The sequence below is a fragment of the Phacochoerus africanus genome, unplaced genomic scaffold (genome assembly GCF_016906955.1).
Source record: "Phacochoerus africanus isolate WHEZ1 unplaced genomic scaffold, ROS_Pafr_v1 Scaffold_170, whole genome shotgun sequence".
Classification (NCBI taxonomy): domain Eukaryota; kingdom Metazoa; phylum Chordata; class Mammalia; order Artiodactyla; family Suidae; genus Phacochoerus; species Phacochoerus africanus.
Window position 1 is genome coordinate 24194 of NW_025927365.1, and position 22729 is coordinate 46922.

Genomic DNA, 22729 nt, shown 5'->3' on the forward strand with positions numbered 1-22729 from the left:
GTATGGACAGACAGGCCATGAGTGATGGGGCCTGGGCCACGATCATGGCCAGAGATATTGACCAGCGTCGTCTGGGCTACAGGATCACGGCCAAACACACGGACACACAGACAACATGCACAGCCCACACCACCAACAGCTCCACGAAGGACAGAGCAACAGTCTCAGGGAACAGACGGCAGTCAAAGGGTGACAGAACAACTTGACGTCTGCGCCGATGGCTTGGACACTGTTCCTTCAACTCGGGCTCAAGTCACATGCTGACACCCTCTTACCCCCTCCATCCTGCTGGGCTAAAGCTCAGCTCTAACCTTTCCATCCAGTGATGAGGTCGCCCAGCATGGAGCTCAAAGATACCATTGTCCTGCTGGTCTTTATAAAGGAAGCTGCCTGGATCCTCCCAGGACGGAGCTGAGAACAACCGCAGCGCTTCCTCCAAGATGCTGCTGATCCTGCTCTCAGTGGCCTTGCTGGCCCTGAGCTCAGCCCGGAGCCCGTTTTTTGGTAAGCACCAAGAAGGGGGGCGGGGGGCGTTGCTGAGACTCTGCGTGGGGTTCGTTAGATGCCACGGGAGTGAGGGTGCTGGTGGAGAAGGGGGCGGGGGAGGTGGAAAGCCTGGGCTGCAGGTGCTTAAGGCAAGGATAAGGCCCCTCACGCCATCGCTGCATAAAGTGTACCTGGAGCCCCGTACAGAGTCTTGAACCACAGACTGACAAGGGAAGCCTGGCATTTCTGCACACGTCTCACTGACTCGACTGTGAGGGATGCACTGCAGGGAGGCCCGACCAGTACAGAGAAGGGTCCTCGGGAAGGCATTACAGTCATCAAAGCAGGCAGGGGGAGAAGGTGGCCTCGCGAGAGGGGGTCGCACACATGCAGGAGGGGACGCCCGGGTCAGGCTTTTTACTGAAGCGACAGGGATCAGGACCCTCAATCTCTCTAGCTCACTCTCCATAGAGACACAGAGATCCCAGGGCCCAGGGGTTGCGTTTTGCTCCCATTCACACGCCCCGTTCTGTGGAAGGTGCTGTGGAAGGTGGTACCTGCGTGTTGATTCCCGGTCACCCCACCTGGGTGAGGCCATGTTAATGTAGGTGAAGTGTCTCATGTGGAGGGAGAGCAGAAGGACAGGAAAATAAGACACAGAAACACCCAGCACTTTGCCTGAACCAGCATGAGGGTAGACCGGAAACCAGGGGGACAGGAAAACCAAACCCAAACGAAAACCCAGGGCCTCCTCTCTTTGGACTCTGTGGTGGACCCTCAGCATAAGAACCACCCCGTCACCCCTTCACGTCGTCCTCCCTTTGCAACGGCATCACAGGTTGTGTGGACGAGGTACTTGGGGCATCTTCCAAGGTATCTGGAATGCATTTTGCGCTTTATCTTGTGCTTTTCCTCCTTGAAGGCAACAGTGCAGGATTTCCCAGCCTCCTACCGGATAGGTCACCTCAAATCCTCCACCAACTTCCTTTCTTTTTGTATCTTTAGCAACTGCTCTGTTCTAGAGAGTCTTGTCGTTTTCACTGTCTTGTCACGACTGGATGAATGTTAGTATCCCAGAGGATATAGGCCATTCTTCACCAGCCGCGATTCAGGGACCCACGAGCAGGGCCCTAACGTGCATAACAGAGATGTGTGGCTTGGATGCCACAGAGTATGCGGCCTGTTCCCTCAGGCCGGAAATGACAGCTGAGGGAGGAGAGCAGAGGGAAGCAGCTCAAATTCTGCCTCCTCCAGTCTACTGAGCACCAACCCTTCCAGTGTTTCCCGTTGGCCCCAATTGCCCCCTCGGTATACGTATATGGTTTATGGAAAAATGCAAAGAACTGGGGTCTGGGTGGCTTTTCTCTCTGCCTCTCCATTCAACTGTGTCCTTGTGCCAATGAAAATTGGCCACGGTTATTCAGACGAATCCTGTGTGGCCGTCACGTTGTCTTTCGTTCTCTCTCAGCTATTTGATCCACCTCGGCTTGGAGTATGAGGCTTCCACACAGGCACTCAAGTGACCAGGGTTGGAATCACAGTGGCAGGCTATGTCCGTGACTCAACATGTAACTGCCAATGTTTCACTGCGTTAGCTTTTCTTCTGTCCTTGGAGACCTCCCCTGGGAATTCTGAGACCTCCAACATCTCTCTTGCCCAATTTAAGGGACACGCTCTTTGCCAGAGCAAGGCTCTACTAAGACTCACTAAAGTAGTCTCTGCAGAGGATGGAGGCAGTGGGGAGGAAGGTTGTTGGTAGAAGAGAGGCAGGCTCAGCAGAAATGGACTAGCTGACAAGGTGTTCAGGGTTCAAAATGTGAGGGGGGCGGTCTACCACCTACAATGTGCCCTATTCCCGTGTCGGTCTCTAGCAGATTTAGAGGATGCCAACTCAAACTCCGCTGAGACGTTTCTGAGACCACCTCCTGGAGGAGGGACCGCCCAGACCCCCTCCTCCTGAGGAAAGCCAAGGTGAGGGACATCAGAAGAGAGCACGACCACCAGGTGACGGACCGGAGCAGGGACCAGCCACCACGGGTGCCAGACACCCCGCCGGACCCCACCACCGGACCACCGCACCCGGAACCCCCCACCTGGTGCCAGACCCCCGCCACCCCCACCCCCACCCGGACCACGCCACCCGGACCACCCCCCACCGGGTGCAGACCCCCACCACCCCCCCCACCGGACCGCCACCCGGACCCGCCACCGGGTGCCAGACCCCCGCCACCCCACCCCCACCCCCACCCGGACCACCGCCACCCGGACCCCCCACCGGGTGCCAGACCCCCGCCGGACCTCCACCACCCAGACCACCGCCACCCGGACCAGCCCCACCGGGTGCCAGACCCCGCCGGGACCTCCACCACCCGGACCACCAGCCGGACCACCCCCACCGGGACCAGCCCCACCTGGTGCCAGACCCCCGCCCGGACCACCCCCACCGGCTAACGAATCCCAGCCCGGACCCAGACCCCCGCCGGGACCACCATCACCACCGGCTAACGACAGCGATCAGGAACCACCCCCACCCGCTGACGGACCCCAGCAGGGACCAGCCCCATCCGGTGACAAACCAAGGAAGAAAGCACCCCCACCCGCTGGCCCACCACCGCCGCCACCACCCCCACCCGGACCACCGCCACCCGGACCACCCCCACCTGGTGCCAGACCCCCGCCACCCCCACCCCCACCCGGACCGCCGCCACCCGGACCCGCCCCACCGGGTGCCAGACCCCCGCCACACCCCCACCCGGACCGCCCCCCCCCAGACCGCCGCCACCCGGACCACCCCACCTGGTGCCAGACCCCCGCCACCCCCACCCCCACCCGGACCGCCCCCACCCGGACCCGCCCCACCGGGTGCCAGACCCCCGCCACCCCCACCCCCACCCGGACCGCCCCCACCCAGACCGCCGCCACCCGGACCACCCCCACCTGGTGCCAGACCCCCGCCACCCCCACCCCACCCGGACCGCCCCACCCGGTACCCGCCCCAACCGGGTGCCAGACCCCCGCCACCCCCACCCCCACCCGGACCGCCCCACCCAGACCGCCGCCACCCGGACCAGCCCCACCCTGGTGCCGATCCCCGCCACCCCCACCCCCACCCCGGACCGCCGCACCCGGACCACACCCCACCGGTGCCAGACCCCCCGCCACCCCCCACCCCCACCCGGACCGCCGCCATCCGGACCCGCCCCACCTGGTGCCAGACCCCCGCCACCCCCACCCCCACCCGGACCGCCGCCACCCGGACCCCCCCCCACCTGGTGCCAGACCCCCGCCCCGGACCGCCCCCACCAGGACCACACCGCCACCCGGACCCCCCCCACTGGTGCCAGACCTCCGCCCGGGCCACCCCCCACCACCCCCAGGTCCCAGCACACCAAGACTCCACCAAGCCCGCACACCCCAGTGACCCCGAAATTCAAGGAAGGTATGATCCAGTTCCCTTTCCTCTCCTGGCACCGAAGCCTGCAGGTGCAGAACTCTTCAGTGTTTTTTCTTGTTTCGGTCATGCCCATGGCATGCCGACGTTCCCTGTCCAGGCTTTGAACCTGCCCTGGCAGCGGTCACCACAGCCACCCCATGGACATTGCTGGGTCTTTTACCTGCTAAGCCCGCAGGAAGCGCCTCAACCTTTTGGGTGTCCCTGAACCAACGGGAACCATGCTGACACTGCCTAGCCCCAGGCCCGAGTTTTCAGGATTTCCAGTCAGACATCCCGGCATAGAGTAGCAAGCCTTGGCAGGTTTCACATCCTATCCGAGGTGATTCTCCACGCTCAGAAGCAGACAAAAGTGCCTTTCCCCAGTCATGACCTGTCTTACTCAAGTGCGCTGGGAACGAGCAAGGAGAGCTGTGCTCTGCCTTGGACCTCTCGTCCCCTCGTCCCTCAGGCACACTGTCTTTCTGTCTCAAGTTTCACCTGACCAGGCCTCTCCGGTCCACTGTCACTGCGAAGCAATACTGCAAATACATACGGCTGGATGCTACCTAGTTTAAAAACCTTTCCAGCATGTGCTCAAGTTAAAACTAGTAAGGAGAAAGGCAAGAGGCCACCTCTCAGAGGCATAGCACATCCTCCCTCCCCACTTCCTTCCCGAAAGGGTACTCCGGTTCACTCTGTGGGACACCTTCCTGGAAACATTTCTACCTATTTAAGTGCATACATACGCTTCTTTAGCCCACACAGGAGAGCATAGGTCTCCACTGCTAATTTCAAATAACGCATTTCTTAGAACTCTCCCAGGCAAGCTCATAGACCCTCGGTGGAGCTGTCGGGACCCTTGGTTTTGTTGTTGCGGTTTTGTTTTAGCACGGCACACCATCCATTACCTGGCTGTGCCGTGGTTCCTTTACACACCACCCCTACCAGGCTGGATTCATTGCTCGGCTCTTCTGGAATATACGGCAGGAACTGTTTTGTTCACACACGTATGCACATTATAGACAGCAATTCAGACAGATGCAGCCTAAGAAGGATCTGGCCAACAACAATGCAGAGCCCATTATCTGCTGGGTACCTTCAAGCCAGGAACGAAAAGGAACTAGGCAGGGAAGAGGAGGAGGAGGAAGAAGAGAAGGACAAATGTCGGGCTCTCGCCCCCTTCCCTTTAGTGAGTGGCCGGCGTTAGAAACCACCTGCCACACCTCTATGACCTTGCTTTTTGTGTTCCAGAAAATGAGCGTGAAAACACCCGTCCTTCGGAGAGCCGTGACATTGGAATGTGACGGTTGAGCTTCGATTACCAATAAAATCATCTGCATCCAGTTTCTAAGTGCCCCGTGTCCTTCTGGGTGTTTGGGAGGCTGACATTCGAGGGCCAGGATCGTGGCATAGGAGCTTCCAAGCCCCCGTGTCACTCTTGCGTCCAGCAGGTTTCCTCCTGGACCGCATGTCTGCAAAGCATTTCTGCTTCGTCCTTTGCTTGTGGAAAAGAATGTTTCCGTCCTTTTCTACCTGCCAGGGCCTCCTCCTCCCCCACTGACCACCGTATTCACAAGCCAGGGGCCTGTCCCTGCCCTTCCCTGGGTTCTGCAGCACCAGTGTACCCACGGTGTTATGACTTTCACACCTGTGACTGAGAGTCTAGGAATTTTAGGGAAACAAGGAGAATAAGCCAACGTGAAGGAGCTGCACAGGCTGAGGACATCCTTAAACTTGCTGAAGTAATTCATCCTGCCGCGAGGGGCACAAACGTGACGCGAGGTCCCGTTCCCTCCAGCCCACCGTACCCATCCCCCCTTTTGATCATGGCTGAGTGTTCACCCTCCCTCGTTTTCTCCCTCCCCGCTCTTTGGCAATCCTGAGTGCCTTTCATAAGGGAGGCAGGTAGCACGCTGTGCTCGAAAAAGCGAGGTGTCTGGATCAATCACAGCGGGCTAACCTGCTGTAAGAACAGACAGGGCAGACAGTCAGAAGGCCTCGTGGAGGGGTCAGCACCATTAGCCACGACAGTGGCGCTGCAAGGGTCGGAGCCCCTCCCCGAAGGCCGCTCCAGTGTGTTGGCGGCTAGGGGTGCCGAGTCCGAATCAGTGAGGTTCTGAAGTCCTGGAAGAGGGGAACCGCCCTCTCCGGATCCCGCGGTTCACCAGGCAGGCTGCGGTTAAAGGCCGCTGGGGACTGATGCCATGCACGCCTCAGATGACCCCAGGGCCACCGTCCACCTCAGAGCTTCGTAATTTTCACGATGACTAGGCAGTAAAGCAGCATACACCCAGACACCAGCCTGACTTTCACCCTTGGGCCTTCAGCCTTGTCTTGCCTGGTCCAGTACATGCCCGGACATGGAGCTGTCGGCTTGAGAAGATGATCAAGAAGCCAGATGCCACTGGGAAGCACGCTGACCGTCTCTCACAGCAGCCAGAGTGCCTGTTCTGTAGTCACCCTTATTCATTTTCACGTTGGTTACTGCGTAGTTCCCCTGGTGTCTGCTTTGCTTGTGTGCTGTGGCTATCACTCCTGTGTTCCGCACATCTGGGAAACGTCTATCTTCTTCTGAATCTTGAACGTCTTTCACCTGAATCTCTATCTCTCGCTCTGACTCTGCTGAATTCTAGTCAACTGAGGCTACCTACACTTAGGCATTTACACAGGGTCCTTCCTCCTCACGTGGCAGGTAATGTCCGTGAAGACACCAGGGCGGGTGGGTGTGCCCGGTTATGAGTCACCTGCTGCTCTGTCTTTATCTCCCCACGGGTCTCTAGTGGTTGGCCCCACAACGGCACCGATGATGACTCTTGAGGCTCTAGCTGGTTCTGCTTGTCAGGCAACCTGTCACCATCCCATGGTGTGCCTCTGTCCAGTCTCTCTGCTTCGGCCATTTTCCAGGCCAGTTCATACCTCTCTCGTTCACCTGGGAAAAGACTGTGCCAACGGGGGCAGAGAGGGACCGTTTGTCCGATCGTCTTTGTTCAGTCATTTCCCATCCACTGTACGGCTTCTGGCTGGGCAAGCAGGTTCCTGCACAGGGTTTCAGCTGAAGGCCACCCACAGACAGCCTTGGCGTCATTTTTCCAAGCTTCTTGGACAGACTGATATTTCCTCTGGCAAACCTCAAAGTCCTATCGGTTTGGGGTGTGGGCCAGGTGTAGTGGGAGCTTAACAGAGCCTAAAGTGCATTTCTCTCCATCGCTTTCCCCTGAGGCATTCTTCTCTGTCCCTAGGCCCAGGGAATTTCTTTTGTGACCGGAAACCCTTGCTCTTCAAGTATTTCTGAAGCTTCCAGGCCAAAAATAAACGTCTTCCTCTGTGTATTTTTGCAGCTTTGAATACCTTTGATCGTAAGAAAATTACGGCTGTAGCCGGTGAGTCCATAGTTCAGCTAAAAATGTAGAGCCGGTTGCCACGTCTGAATTACCAAGTGAGATGCACATGGGAGTTTCCCTAAGGGATGGAAAAACTGGGTCATCAGGACTGGTGAGGCTACGGAACAAGGAGGAACCCAGGCCAGGATGGAGGGACTAAGAATTCCTGACACAACAGGGAAAGGATGTTTGAAAGTTAGATTACCTGCAATGCTCACAAGGAGCAAGTTGCATCTGAGGAGGACCACATTCTGCACAGGGATTATGGAAGGGAAAAGTGACAAGCAGAGGTGGTATGGAGCGCTCAGCTCTCAGGAAAAGGACAGCGCAAGTGGGGGACCGACGACAACAACCACTACTACTAAATAAACGTAAAGGAAATAAAGAGGCAGGAACGTTCTTCTCAGAAAAATATCCTCCTTTACCACACTCTTCTATCTTGGCAGCCTCCAGTCAGGTTCAGAGCTTTTGCCGCCTATGGCCTGAACCTATCAACTCACAGAAAACTAGCAGTGCTTCTCAAATGTGTGGAAAGCCCGTTGGAAGTGGGTTTTCTCCCAATTCCGTCACACGAATCCTGACTGAGACCGTAAAGAAAAGGCACATGCCTCCTGAGCTCTTCTTAGAGGCAGCATCGGTTAAAGGTAGATATTTTTAGAAAGGAGGCTTTCTCTAAGAGTTTTATAGTAACTTGTCATATCTAGGTGTTTTAATCTATTTTGAGTTTATTTTTATGTATGGTGGTAGGAAGTGTTCTAATTTCACTCTTTTACTTGTGGTTGTCCAGGTTTCCCAGCACCACTTATTGCATCGGCTGTCTTTTCTCCATTTGTATATTCTTGCCTCTTTTGTCATAGGCTAGTTGACTGTAGGTGTGTGGGTTTAATTCTGGGCTTTCTATCCTGTTCCACTGACCTGTATTTCTGTCTTTGTGCCAGTACCATACGGTTTTGATGACTCCTGCTTTGTAGTATAGTCTGACGTCAGGGAGGCTGCTGCCTCCACCTCCAGGTTTCTTTTTCAGGATGTCTTTGGCTAGTCTTGGTTTTTTTGTGCTTCCAAACAAATTTTAAAAGATTTTGTTTGAGTTCTGTGAAAAATGTCCTTGGTAGCGTGATAGGAATTGCATGAATCTGTAGATGGCCTTGGGTAGTATAGTCCTTTTGATAATATTGACTCTTCCAGTCCAAGAGATGGTATGTCTTTCCATCTATTTGTGTCGTCTTTGATTTCTTTCATCAGTATCTTATAGTTTTCAGAACACAGGTCTTTTGTCTCTTTAGGTAGGTTTACTCCTCGGTATTTATTCTTTTGGATGTGATGGTAAACGAGATGGCTTCCCTAATTTCTCTCTCTGATCTTTCATTATTAGCATATAGAAATGCAGTTGATTTCCATGTATTAATTTTGTATCCTGCAACTTTGCCAGATTCATTGATGAGCTCTAACAGTTTTCTGGTAGAGTCTTTAGGATTCTCTAGGTATAGTATCATGGCATTGGCAAATAGCGATAGTTTTACTTCTTCCTTTCCAATTTGGATTCCTTTTATTTCTTTTACTTCTCTGATTGCCATGGTTAGGACTTCCAAACTATGCTGAATAGTAGTGGTGAGAGCGGACATCCTTGTCTTGTTTCCTGATCTCAGCAGGAATTCTTTCAGCTTTGCACCCTTGAGAAGGATGGTAGCCCTAGGACTGTCATATATGGCCTTTAATATGTTGAGGTAGGTTCCCTCTATGCCCACTCTCTGAAGGGTTTTTATCAGAAATGGGTGTTGGATTTTGTCAAAGGCTTTTTCCACGTCTACTGAGAGGATCATATGGTTTCTATTCTTCAGTTTGTTAATGTGGTGTATCACACTGATTGATTGGCAAATATTGAAGAATCCTTGCATCCCTGGGATAAATCCCACTTGACCATGATGTACAATCCTTTTAATGTATTGTTGGATGCAGTTTGCTAGTATTTTGTTGAGGAGTTTTGCACCTATGTTCTTCAGTGACATTGGCCTGTAATTTTCTTTTGGTGTGGTATCTTTGTCTGGTTTTGGTATCAGGGTGATGGTGGCTTCATAGACTGAGTTTGGGAGTGTCCCTTCCTCTGTGATTTTTTGGAATAATTTCGGTTAAGGATCTGGTGTTGCTGTGAGCTGTGGTGTAGGTCGCAGAGGCGGCTCGGATCTGGTGTTGCTGTGTCCGTGGCTGCACCTCCAATTCAAACCCTAGGCTGGGAAATGTATTATGCCTCAGGTGCGGCCATAAAACACCAAAAAGGAGTTCCCGTCGTGGCTCAGTGGTTAGCGAACCCGAGCAGGATCCATGAGGACGTGGGATTGATGCCTGGCCTTGCTCAGTGGATTAAGGATCCCTCGTTTCCGGGAGCTGTGGTGTAGGTCACAGACGCAGCTCGGATCCTGCATTGCTGTGGCTATGGGGTAGGCTGGCAGCTAGAGCTCTGATCCCATCCCTAGCCTGGGATCCTCCATATGCCTTGGGTGCAGCCCTAAAAAGACAAAAGACAAAAACAAGACAAAACACATAAATACAAAACAAAACATGTCCCGCCCCCCAAAAACCTCCTCCCAAAATGCACAGCACAAACCAAACGGAGATGAAACTCTACATTGAATCAGAGAGGATTGAGAAGGCGATATAACATCAGCAAATAAGTTTGAGATAGGGGATGGGGGGAAACGAGTGGCAGAACTTTGCAGAGAAAATTCCCCGTGATGAACAACGATTGGTGAATACAGTTGCTAACAAGGAAACTGACGGAAGAAGAGAAGGGCAAGACGATGCCATGGAGGTTTTGAAGGGAATAGCCGTTTGTCCAGCAGCATGGCTGAACAGTCAGTGGGGAACCAGAGTTGAAAACACTGCTTAGCAGGAAGGAGGGACATGGACTCTTACAAAAGAAGCGGCACAAAGTCTTGTACACATGCAATGACATGATCCCTTCAAGGAACTGTGTATGCATTTGGTGCTGTCCCAGAAGTTCCCCGGAGTGTTCTGTGTCTACCTTTGCCTTCGGTAAGTACCAGCACACCGAAGGCTGTTTATACGAAGGAAAGGTATCGGGTCACCTTTGTTCCACACCACCAAGTGCAGGGAGAGCCTCCCGGACGACGTCTGGGGGCCCGGGCAGGCTGAGTGAGGCTCAGCCTTCCGCCACCCGTGTGTGCACGACAGCGCTTTTCCACATACGTTTCAAAGACAGACAGAGATGATGTGTGCATCAGCAAGACGTTTTGCTACCTAGCATATGCGTATGGACAGACAGGCCATGAGTGATGGGGCCTGGGCCACGATCATGGCCAGAGATATTGACCAGCGTCGTCTGGGCTACAGGATCACGGCCAACACACAGACACACAGACACATGCACAGCCCACACACCAACAGCTCCACGAAGGACAGAGCAACAGTCTCAGGGAACAGACGGCAGTCAAAGGGTGACAGAACAACTTTGACGTCTGCGCCGATGGCTTGGGACACTGTTCCTTCACAACTCGGGCTCAAGTCACATGCTGACACCCTCTTACCCCCTCCATCCTGCTGGGCTAAAGCTCAGCTCTAACCTTTCCATCCAGTGATGAGGTCCGCCCAGCATGGAGCTCAAAGATACCATTGTCCTGCTGGTCTTTATAAAGGAAGCTGCCTGGATCCTCCCAGGACGGAGCTGAGAACAACCGCAGCGCTTCCTCCAAGATGCTGCTGATCCTGCTCTCAGTGGCCTTGCTGGCCCTGAGCTCAGCCCGGAGCCCGTTTTTTGGTAAGCACCAAGAAGGGGGGGGGGCCATTGCTGAGACTCTGCGTGGGGTTCGTTAGATGCCACGGGAGTGAGGGTGCTGGTGGAGAAGGGGGCGGGGGAGGTGGAAAGCCTGGGCTGCAGGTGCTTAAGGCAAGGATAAGGCCCCTCACGCCCTCGCTGACGCTGCATAAAGTGTACCTGGAACCCCGTACAGAGTCTTGAACCACAGACTGACAAGGGAAGCCTGGCATTTCTGCACACGTCTCACTGACTCGACTGTGAGGGATGCACTGCGGGGAGGCCCGACCAGTACAGAGAAGGGTCCTCGGGAAGGCATTACAGTCATCAAAGCAGGCAGGGGGAGAAGGTGGCCTCGCGAGAGGGGGTCGCACACATGCAGGAGGGGACGCCCGGGTCAGGCTTTTTACTGAAGCGACAGGGATCAGGACCCTCAATCTCTCTAGCTCACTCTCCATAGAGACACAGAGATCCCAGGGCCCAGGGGTTGCGTTTTGCTCCCATTCACACGCCCCGTTCTGTGGAAGGTGCTGTGGAAGGTGGTACCTGCGTGTTGATTCCCGGTCACCCCACCTGGGTGAGGCCATGTTAATGTAGGTGAAGTGTCTCATGTGGAGGGAGAGCAGAAGGACAGGAAAATAAGACACAGAAACACCCAGCACTTTGCCTGAACCAGCATGAGGGTAGACCGGAAACCAGGGGGACAGGAAAACCAAACCCAAACGAAAACCCAGGGCCTCCTCTCTTTGGACTCTGTGGTGGACCCTCAGCATAAGAACCACCCCGTCACCCCTTCACGTCGTCCTCCCTTTGCAACGGCATCACAGGTTGTGTGGACGAGGTACTTGGGGCATCTTCCAAGGTATCTGGAATGCATTTTGCGCTTTATCTTGTGCTTTTCCTCCTTGAAGGCAACAGTGCAGGATTTCCCAGCCTCCTACCGGATAGGTCACCTCAAATCCTCCACCAACTTCCTTTCTTTTTGTATCTTTAGCAACTGCTCTGTTCTAGAGAGTCTTGTCGTTTTCACTGTCTTGTCACGACTGGATGAATGTTAGTATCCCAGAGGATATAGGCCATTCTTCACCAGCCGCGATTCAGGGACCCACGAGCAGGGCCCTAACGTGCATAACAGAGATGTGTGGCTTGGATGCCACAGAGTATGCGGCCTGTTCCCTCAGGCCGGAAATGACAGCTGAGGGAGGAGAGCAGAGGGAAGCAGCTCAAATTCTGCCTCCTCCAGTCTACTGAGCACCAACCCTTCCAGGGTTCTCGTTCTCCCCAATGCCCCTCGGTATACTATATGGTTTATGGAAGAATGCAAAGAATTGGAGTCTGGTTCCCTCTTTCTGTGCTGCTCCATTCAAATGTGTCCTCATATCTAATTCACACTGGCCACAGTTATTTAGTGAATCCTGTGTAGGCCATCACTTGCCTCTTAGTATTTCTTCATCCGGTCTTGGAGCATGATGCACTCAAGTGGCCAGACTTGGAGTCACAGTTGGCAAGCCCTGTCAGTGTCTCCAAATGTAAGGGCCATCATAACTGACACTGATAATCTCTTTGCTTTTCTTCTTTCCTTGGAAACAACCTCTCGGAAAGCTAAGAATTCCATGACTTCTTTTTTTGCCCTATTTAAGGCAATTTCGTTTGTCTCTAGAGCAAAGAACTAAGATGCCACATTTCTAGTGTCTGAATGAATAGGAGTACTGCCAAATAACGCTGTGGGTGGGAGGGAAGTTGAGAGTGGAGAGGCAGGTTCTAAAGGAAGAGGACTGCCTGATGGGGTGACCAGAGACCAAAATGAGAGGCACCCTTTCCTTCCCCTAGTTCCTCTATTCCTGTGCCATACCTTACAACAGATGTACACAACTCAAATCAGAGCTCCCAGGAGCAGTTTCCCAGACCACCTCCTGGGGGACCTAGAGGATCACCAAATAGACCCCCTCCTAATGGTAAAAACGAAGGTGATGGACCTTCATAGGGAACAGCCCCACAATGTCACAGACCTCCACAGAGACCCCCACCACAAGGTCGTGGACCTCACCATGGATCACCCCCAGAAGGTCATGGACATCCTCAGGGACCACCCACACTAGGTCATGGACCTGCACAGGGACCAATAAAAGAAGGTCATGGGCCTCCTCAGGACCACACCCACCAGGTCAAGGATATCGACAGGGACCACCCCACAAGGTAATGGACCTGATCAGGCACCAAACCCATCAGGTCATGGACCTCCACAGGGACTCCCCCCACTAGGTCATGGACCTCCAGAGAAACCAGCACAACAAGGTCATGGACTCTATCAAGAACCACCACCCAAGGTGATGGAACTATGCATGGATAAGCAGAAAAAGGTGATGGACCTCTGCAAGGACCACCCTCACAAGGTTATGGACCTCAAACAAGAACCACCCCAATCAGGACAACATCAAAATTTTCATCATAAGTACCATCCTCCTCCACCTCCTCCTGAGAACACCACAGACCACCCCCACCCAGGGGCGAAACCATAAAGGCCCGCCCAGGACAGCCACCCCGGTAATCTGGAACTCAGTGACAGGGAGGATCGAGGGCCCTAAGCTTTACAGGTCTGAAACTTTAATGTGTCACGGAATCAACCAGAAACAGCTTGAAACTGCACAGTCCTGGATACCAGTTCTAATGACTTCTATTCCGTTCCCTGCTAGAGAGTAGCAAGCCTGCATATTTTTGACAGACCGGCCAGGGCGATTCTGACTGTAAGAACCATGGCCCCCCAAACTGCCTCTTCCCCGATGATTACCTACTTCATGTGGGCTGGTAATGAGCAAGTAGAGCAGAGTCTGCCTTTCGTCCTCTCCTCCCCTCCTCCTCCTCCTCCTCCTCCTCAGGCTCAGTGCCTTCCCATCTCAGGTTTCCAGCTGACCAGGCCTATCAGGTCCAGAGGTGCTGCCAATGACACCTTAGCTTTCATCCTGGTCGGTGTTTTCCAGGTCTTTTAAATATTTCCTATTACATCATTTACATTCAAGGGGACAGAAAAGAGAACCAAAAACAAAGATGTGAGGCCAAATTGCAAAGGCAGATCACATCTTCCCTCCCCACAAGCTTCCCCCAAAGCCACCACAGTCAAGTCTTGTGAACAACCCTTGGAAGCGCTTAGGCCTCTATAATGCCTACCCTCTTCTTTGATCCACAAGTGCTCTCATACTTCATATGCAGCCCTATACGCTGCTCATTCAAGTTACTTATTTCGCAGAACACGTCCATGTCGTTGCCCAGAGCCACAGGGATCAAGTTGGCCCCCTCTCCCTTTTCTTTTCAAGTCTATCCCAGGCCATCGCCTGGCTGTGCCATGATCCCTTTAAGCAAACCGCCATCAGTGGACACTTAGGCTGGATGCAGGCTTTTGCTGCTGTAGGATAGGTTCCAGTGAATAGTTCTGTAAAGACGTACTAAAAATCATCCACAGCAATCAAGAGCTAAAGAACTTCAGAAGAATCTTTTTCATTCATCTTGCAAGCAACAATTTTGAGCCCACTCTCTGTTCGCTGCATACAAACCATACACAAAGAGGAATTAGGAAGGAATGGAGAGGAGGAAGAAGAAGAGAGAGAGAAGATGGGCTCTCACCGACCTCCCTTCAATTACCAATTACCGGTAGGGACAAGGAACCACCTGCCAAACCGCTCTGAACTTCCTTTTTTGTTTGTTTCAGACAAGGAGTAGGGAGACACCTGTCCTTCAGAAGACCATGACATTGGAACGAGGCAAGCTATCTTCAATTTACCAATAAAACAATCAGCCTCCCGTTTCTAAGCGCCATGTGTCGTTCTGGGTGTTTGCGAGTCTGGGATGTGAGGGCCACGAACACAGCATAGGAACGTCCGAGACCCCTTCTCATGGATGCTTCTAGCAGGCTTCCTCCAGGAACACTTTCCTGGAAAACGTTTTTGCTTTAGCTTTTTGATTCGGGGACAGGAACAGCTCTCTCCATGCTGTCTACCTCCTTCCCAATGACATCTTTATGCACAAGCCAGCTGCGAGTCAAAAAGCTCCATTGTTTCTCACACTCCCCTGGATTCCACACCAAGAACGCAGTGCTTTTCATCATTTTCAGACCTTTTTCCTGAGAGTCTGAAGATGTGAGGGAACAAGGAAAGATTGCAAAGGTGAAGCAGGTGCTCAACCCAAGGGAATCCTTAAGATCGCCAAAATAACTGATCCTCTTTGCTAGGGAAGGAAGCTTCGTTCTAGGTTCCTTCTCCCTCAAACCCACTCATCCCCATTTTCCGTTTCTGATTCACTGCCCAAGTCTCTCCCTGCCTAGGTCCCCCACCACTCTCGAACAAAACCTGAGCGTACTTCAGAACGAGGGCAGCATGCCATATGTTAAAAGCAAGCAGGAATTTGGAGTCCTTCAGACATCAGCTTCTAGCCTCTCTGTTTTTTGTTCGCGCTGCATTTTTAGCAAGCTCCTTCGACTCTCAGAGCCTCAGGTTCCTCACCCAGAAAATGAGGATATTAATAATAATAATATCTACCCTAGAAGACAAAGAGTATTGAGGTAGCATACAGAAAAACCCTGCAGAGAGCGCCTTCAGCACTTCCTAATTATGACGACAGGGAAGAACCACAGACATAACATTGTTAAGAAATTAAAGGCTCCTAAATGAAAACTGTTCAGACTGCTTTCCCAAAATATCAGACAACAATATTCTCTGACAATGCGTCTTACAAGTTTTAAAAAGAAAGGGAAAACAGTCACTCTGTCTTTTTTTTTTTTTTTTTAAAGAGCATCTTCTGGTGTCTTTGTTTCCTGGGGCAATACTTGCTCCCTCACGACACACTGCTAACTTCTCCCTCCCGTTTCTCACAAACTTGGAAGAGTTCCTGGCTTAAAAGACACATTTACAATGGACACGAGGAAATCAGCATTTAAAAAGCAACCTGCCCGGGAGGTTGTTAACATGGGGAGCAAAAGTATATTTGGGTTGCACCGCACTTCCATCTGTCTTCGCGCCCGCGAACCCGGTGAAGGGAACACAGGGCGCGGGCGCAGCCAAGTCCGTGCCCCCGACACTCCGCCAGTGATGAAATCTCCTCTGGGACGCCTCCATGGTGGCACGGAGCCCATCCCCAAGCATCCCTGGGAAACTCTGACAAGCCGCATAGCCTGGCAGGAAGGGATCTGAGGAACACTCCTTCAGAGCTAGAATCATCCTACCTCCAGGGCTTGTCAGTGTTCTTCCCTTGAATGATTTTAACTTCTTACACACTACGTCACACAACTAACTCCAACTGAGCCAGCAGGTGGCCGAAACAAAGTCAACTGCACCAAAGAGACTGCCCTTAAACTTGATTCTCCAGTAGTGCATGTTTAAATCTAGTTCAAAACTTCATACGCTGTTGACTGTCGCTTTGAACTGAGAGACTTCCAAGCCTGACTTTGGCATCCACCAAGTGAAACAAGAAATTTCAGCTTTCTGTCCTCAAATTGCTCACTCTGGTCTCCATTTCCTCTCGAGATACAAATGCACTTCGCTTAATTGGACAAGTCTTTTTGTAAAGAAATTCTTCTCCGCTTTCTGTTTTCTTTCTCTAACTTTGTCTCCGCGCCGTGCCCCTCGGGCAGACGTGAGGGGTTCTGGGCACAGGCTGTGGCTGTGGTCCGCATGGCAACCGCACCCCTGAGAGGAGCAGCGGCTGGGGGGGGGGTCCCACACCCAAGGCTCCCTCTCTGCTCGCTAGAGGAGGCTTTCTCATGGGAAAGGCGCCTCGCGCCCCACACAGCGTCTCCCAGCGGGTCCACCAAGGCACTTCCGGAGATGCCAGTTCGTGGCTGGGCCGTGGCCTGCAGTTCGGGTACCAGTGGGGCCAACGTTCGCCTTGGTGGGCAACGGGGGAAACGCTTGCGCAGCCTCAGGGACACCCGCCCGCCTCACCTGGGCACTTTCCTGGCGGCGCGCAGAGCCCCCTTCCCGTCGCCGGGCCGCCGCCGCCGCCGCCGCCGCCATCCCTCGTGCGCGTGCCCGCGAACCCGGTGAAGGGAACCCAGGGCGCGGGCGCAGCCAAGTCGGTGCCCCCGACACGCCGCGTGAAGGAGCACGACGAGCAACCCCGCCTCCACCCCCCAGGGTCACCCTTCCCCTCTCCCACCCCCAGAGCGCGGCTCGCGGGGCCCCGCACCGTGAGGGGGATCCCCAGGCGCTCGCAGGAGCGGGAAAGGGCGACAGACGGGCCGGCGCCTGAGGCAGGGCCCTCCGAGCCCGGCAGGGGAAACCGCCCTGGGGACGGGCAAGGCCGCGCTCCCGCCCCGAGCGCGGCGCGGGGCGGCGCGCGAAGCCCCCCTCCCCCGCCCGGGCCGCGGGCGGGCCTCCGGCGAGCCGCGCGCCCAGGCGGCCAGGCCCGAGGCTTGCCCCTTGGGAGGGCCGAGGCCGCTGGGCCCGTGGGGCACCGGCGGGAGAAGCAGGGCGGCACACGTTGCGCACCCCCGCCTGCCACCACACCACCGCCCGGCCGGCGGCAGAGGCGCGAGCCCCGGGCGGAACCCGAAGGGCCGACCCTCTCGCCAGCCGTGTCCGTGCCTCTTCTGGCGCCTCTTAGGCCCCGCCCGGGGGAGCCGGGCCTCCCCACGTCCGACCTTGCAACCCGCAAGTTTTTCTGCGTTTTGTTCTTCCTCAAGACGTATTACTTTTTGAAACTGCTTTATTGGGGGAAGAGTGATTTACAGTGTCGCCCTAGCTTCGCGGGTTTACAGCAAAGTGACTCATACATCTACGTGGTCCTTAGGACCTGTTGTCAGTGGTGCTCCCAAGCTCTGACCAGGAGACCCTCGTGTGTTCTGCTCGCTGAAAATGGCAGAAAGCACCCAAGTGCCCCCTAAGCCCGGCTTGCAAGAAAATGGCATGAGGTATCTACCCTCCTTTGCAGCCCTCCTACCCCAACCGCACTCAGAGCAGCTCCAGTCCAACTGGTCTGTGACAGAAAAGAGGCTCCCAAAGGGGCAGAAGGGGACTCCTGTTGCAAGCCCCTCCTCCAGCTTCAGAAAGGCAAGGTAACAGAATTTGGCAGAAGGACCATCAGTTGGTGGACAAAATCTGTGCTTTCTTATCAAAGGAAGTCCAAAACTCCTTGTGTCTGGCAGGAATCTCTCTCAAATGTTGGGGTCACAATTTGTATCTTTTCTTGCCCCCAGAACATTTTAGTTCCAGAGGCAAGGACCCCAACGAAAATTCGCTGATGCGGAAAAGGGGAAAGGGAACATGCACATAACAGAGAGGTCCAATATGCGTGGATTTAATGGCTCCGTGTTATGAGAAGGCTTTAACGCCTCCGTCTTCCCGTGCGGCTGCCAGGACGACTGCGTATGAGCTCCGTATGCCGTCCCCGCATCTTCACGGCTCACTCAGATATGAACTCTCTGGAAGACACTGACCAGGGAGGCTCCAGTCAATGCCAGCTGCTCAGCCGATGCCTGGGAGTAAAGCTAAGTATTATGATGGGCCCAGACCTATACCAAGCTCGGTGGCCTGGGGTTTGGGCACCTACGTACGATGGGGAGCTTTAATGGGATGCCCACATCTTGAAGTACTTCCCCGGAGACAAGGATGTGGGCAGGCTGCCCCCAAATCAAATGTCCTATGGTTTCAGCACTGACAATCCCCCACGCTTTCATTTGTTGTTGTTGTTGCCGTTCTCTCTTGTATTATTTTGTTCCACTTTGGACGGAGCCAGGATTCTAAACCCTTCTCCTCATGCGCCCTTCTTTCCTGGAACTTGTTTAACTCAAAAAGTTCTGTCTTTCAGATCCTATCTACAAGTTCCCTATGAGCAAGGATGCAATTCATCTGCTTCTGGGAACTTGAGTGTGCTTGAAATTACAGGAGGTCTCCTACTTCCTGATTGGGAGCTTTGGATTTTAAGTTCTTCGTTCGGTAAAGTATATTTCTACAGACCATGGACTTCCTCTTGACGGATAACATTGGTGGTAGGGTGAACTGGGAAGCCAAATAACCCCTTCATTTGTCAGAAGAGGGTAAAAAAAATAATCCATTCCTGAGTTGGCAACAACTATCATAGATAACAACAACGCTAGCACCTGACATCCTATGTGGTGACTCTAAGAGTAGAGGCCAACCTCCGGAAATAGATGCGTTGTCCTTAGGGAGTTCTCCCCTTTGAGTTTCTCCCAAGTGGTGTTGCTTTGAAAGGACAAGAGAGTAACGAGGGGAGATTTGCTTGTCTGTTTGCGGGTACAGCAACTACCCCCACATTTAGCAGCTTGAGCCATCAGCATCCCATTGGTTCATGATTCGGTGGGGGTCCCTGTCCAGGAGTGGATTGGAATGGGTGACTGTGGCTCAGGGTTTGCAGGAGGTGGCAGTCAAGCCGTCCTATAGGGCTTGTCCCTCTCAGGTTCCGCCAGAGGAAGACCTGCTTCCACACTCCCTCACGGTTGGCTCGTGGTCCTCAGTTCCTCACCACGTGGACCCTCTTCATAGGCCCGATGCCCTCACAGCACACCCGCGAGCTTCCGGCTCACAGGGCCGGCTGCCCCCCGGAGCAAGCCATGCTGGGACAGAGTGAGAGAGCAAAGCAGAAATGGAAGTCACCCTCTTTCCGTAACCGTGTGTCACAAAGCACATCCCAGTACTTTTGGGCCTGTGGTAACCATAGAAGCCAGTCCAGGTTCCCTCACTTGACAGGAGGAGTGTGCAGTAGTTTGGGGGCATATCTGTAAAACCAGGGCAGGAGACTTTTGAGTTCCTTCCCGTGGAATCACCCTGTGGGTCTGTGATAAAAGTCGTTAGTCACATTATCGGCATCCAAGATTACTTTTTCAAAAGTGAAGCTGTAGCCACAGTGAACCTTAGGAAAGATTCAGAAAAGTCCCTTGAGCACCCACATTCCTGGACGTGGACCTTGTCCCTCCCCTTGGTATGGCCCTCACGACCCAGACAGCCCGCCTTAGCAGCCGGCGAAAGCTTAAGGTTTCCCCTTTAAGAGTCATAACAAGACTCGGAGCAGCACAGCTCACTTCTGTCGGGGAAAGATGGAATCTCCTCAAAGGAAAAGTGAAGAACACGGGATCTTGGGGACCCTGGGGAGAGGAGATGACATGGAGGGGGAAGATGGAATGTAGTTCTTGTCGGGGAACATACTGACAAAGCCCTAAGACTGCTAATCAAATTCCAGTTAAAATCTCTGTACATGCCGGCGTTCCCGTCGTGGCTCTGCAGTTAACGAATCTGACTAACGTTCATGAGGGCGCGGGTTCGACCCCGGCCTTGCTCAGTGGGTTGAGAATCCAGCGTTGCTGTGGCTGTGGTGTAGGCCGGCAGCTACAGTTCCCGTTTGACCCCTAGCCTGGGACCCTCCATAGGCCTCGGGTGTGGACCTAAAAAAAAAAAAAAACCAAAAAACCAAAAAAAACCAACAACTCCGTGTACCTCCCATGTATGAGACTGTCCCTGAGAAAGGCCTCCTTTCTAAAATATTCTACCTTTAACCGATGCTGCCTCTAAGAAGAGCTCATGAGGCATGTGCCTTTTCTTTACGGTCTCAGTCAGGATTCTTGTGACGGAATTTGGGAGAAAACCCACTTCCAACGGGCTTTCCACACATTTGAGAAGCACTGCTAGTTTCTGTGAGTTGATAGGTTCAGGCCATAGGCGCAAAAGCTCTGAACCTGACTGGAGGCTGCCAAGATAGAAGAGTGTGGTAAAGGAGGATATTTTTCTGAGAAGAACGTTCCTGCCTCTTTATTTTCCTTTACTTTTTATTTTAGTAGTAGTGGTTGTTGTCGTCGGTCCCCCACTTGCGCTGTCCTTTTCCTGAGAGCTGAGCGCTCCCATAACACCTCTGCTTGTCACTTTTCCCTTCCATAATCCCTGTGCAGAATGTGGTCCTCCTCAGATGCACTTGCTCCTTGTGAGCATTGCAGGTAATCTAACTTTCAAACATCCTTTCCCTGTTGTGTCATCGGAATTCTCAGAATTTTTAAATAGAGCATCCAAATTAGGTTGACTGTTACATTTAATTCTAAAATTTGGCAACTACTAATTTTCCAACCAAAATTTTCTTATGTTTTGTTACTTTTGATGGCGCACCTGAGGCATATGGAAGTTCCGAGGCTAGGGGTCGAATTGGAGCTGCAGCTGCTGGCCTGCTCCACAGCCACAGCAACACCAGGCCTGGCCTGCATCTGCAACCTTTCCCGCAGCCTGCGACAGGGCCAGATCCTTAGCCCACTGAGAGAGGCCAGGGATCGAACCCACATCCTCAAGGACACTGTGTGGGTTTCTCAACTCAATGAGCCACCGCGGGAATGCCCCCTTAATTCTCTTCCTTACCTGCCTGCCTCTTCTCCATTGCTGGCTATTCGCCTCTTCCCAGTATTTTCCTCCTCAGCTTTTTTCCTTGGACCCTTGGGACTATACGTAGCCTCGGCTACCCGTTATTTCAGAACCGTGTAGGGCTTGTGTTATTGGTCGGTTTGCAGCCGAGACAAGGGTCATTTTAGGGGGCAGAGTGTGTGTGTGGGGGGGTATCAGATGGAGGCAGGGCCATGTGGCTGGAAATGCTACACACCATCCTGCTGGGCCAGTGTTACATGAGTGGGTCCTGGTCTCTGCATGTGCGTGTCAGAATGTGGGCCTTGCTGAAGGGCTGCCAGTAACATTTCAGGACGGCTTCCTGATACGGTGGGGTTTCCTCCAGATACCATTGCCCTGGCAAGGTGACCGGGCACATCGCTTCCTTCTCCTGGCGTAGCTACGGCTGTCCTCCCGGAAAGGGACAGCCGTTGGCAGTGTGGGAAAGCAGCGTGGCCCCAGCTGGGCTTGTGCGAGGAAAGGAGTAGCTGCTTGGGCTTCACAGGTCCCATTACCGTTTTGGGAGGACTGTCTCTGGCTTCCTGAGACAGTTTTGTGGAAGAGGATGTGGAGAGGCCCCATCCTGCCCAGGTGGCTTCTGGTCGCCCTTCAAGTGGGAAAGGAGGGTCAGCGGGAAGGAAGGGAAGGGAGTGGAGTGGCAGCAGACGTGGGTGGGGGCTGTGGAAGGGGCGGTCCTGCCTTAAGGCAGGCTTCCCTTTGGCGTGGTGAGGACTGGAAGACCACAGAAAAGCCTTCACGATATCACTCAGCTCAGGACCTTTCACTCCCCTTCTCCGATGTCAGCAGTGCAGGAAAGAGATTAGTGAGCTGCAGTGGGATAAATATCAGCTCTGAACTCAGCAGACACAACAAAAGCAGAGGAAATGGAGGAGCTGGAAGAGAAGGGTGTCAGTCAGGAAGGGTGGGGTGGATGCCGAGAGCAAGACTTGCAGCAGGAGCTTAGGCACCCACCGATGAGCAGAAGCCCCCAGGCAGTGCCCTTGCCCTCTTGGAGGTGTGCTTGACGTAGCGTGTCCCCATGAGAAATCCTGACTTCCTGTCTGTTTTAACACCTGCCCTCCCTCACTCTTTTCTCAGTTAACAACAGTTGGTTCAGTCTTAGTTCCAAGACAGGAAATTGTCCTTGAGCTCTCACCCCCACTGCCCCATGGCCATAGGCAGGTCCAGGTGTCGGACCTTCAGAATTTACCCCAAATATGATATGAGTCCTTCTGCCATGTCTCCCACACCAATCTTCTCCAGGTGATGATTCTTTCTTTCCTGGAGGACTATAGTACCC

The 22729-nt window shown here is 53.5% G+C and overlaps 1 pseudogene; it reads left to right on the forward strand.

Moving 5' to 3' along the window:
• The first annotated feature begins 359 nt into the window (after positions 1-359).
• On the forward strand, positions 360-5223 carry LOC125119174 (basic proline-rich protein-like; annotated as a pseudogene).
• Positions 5224-22729: the final 17506 nt, after the last annotated feature.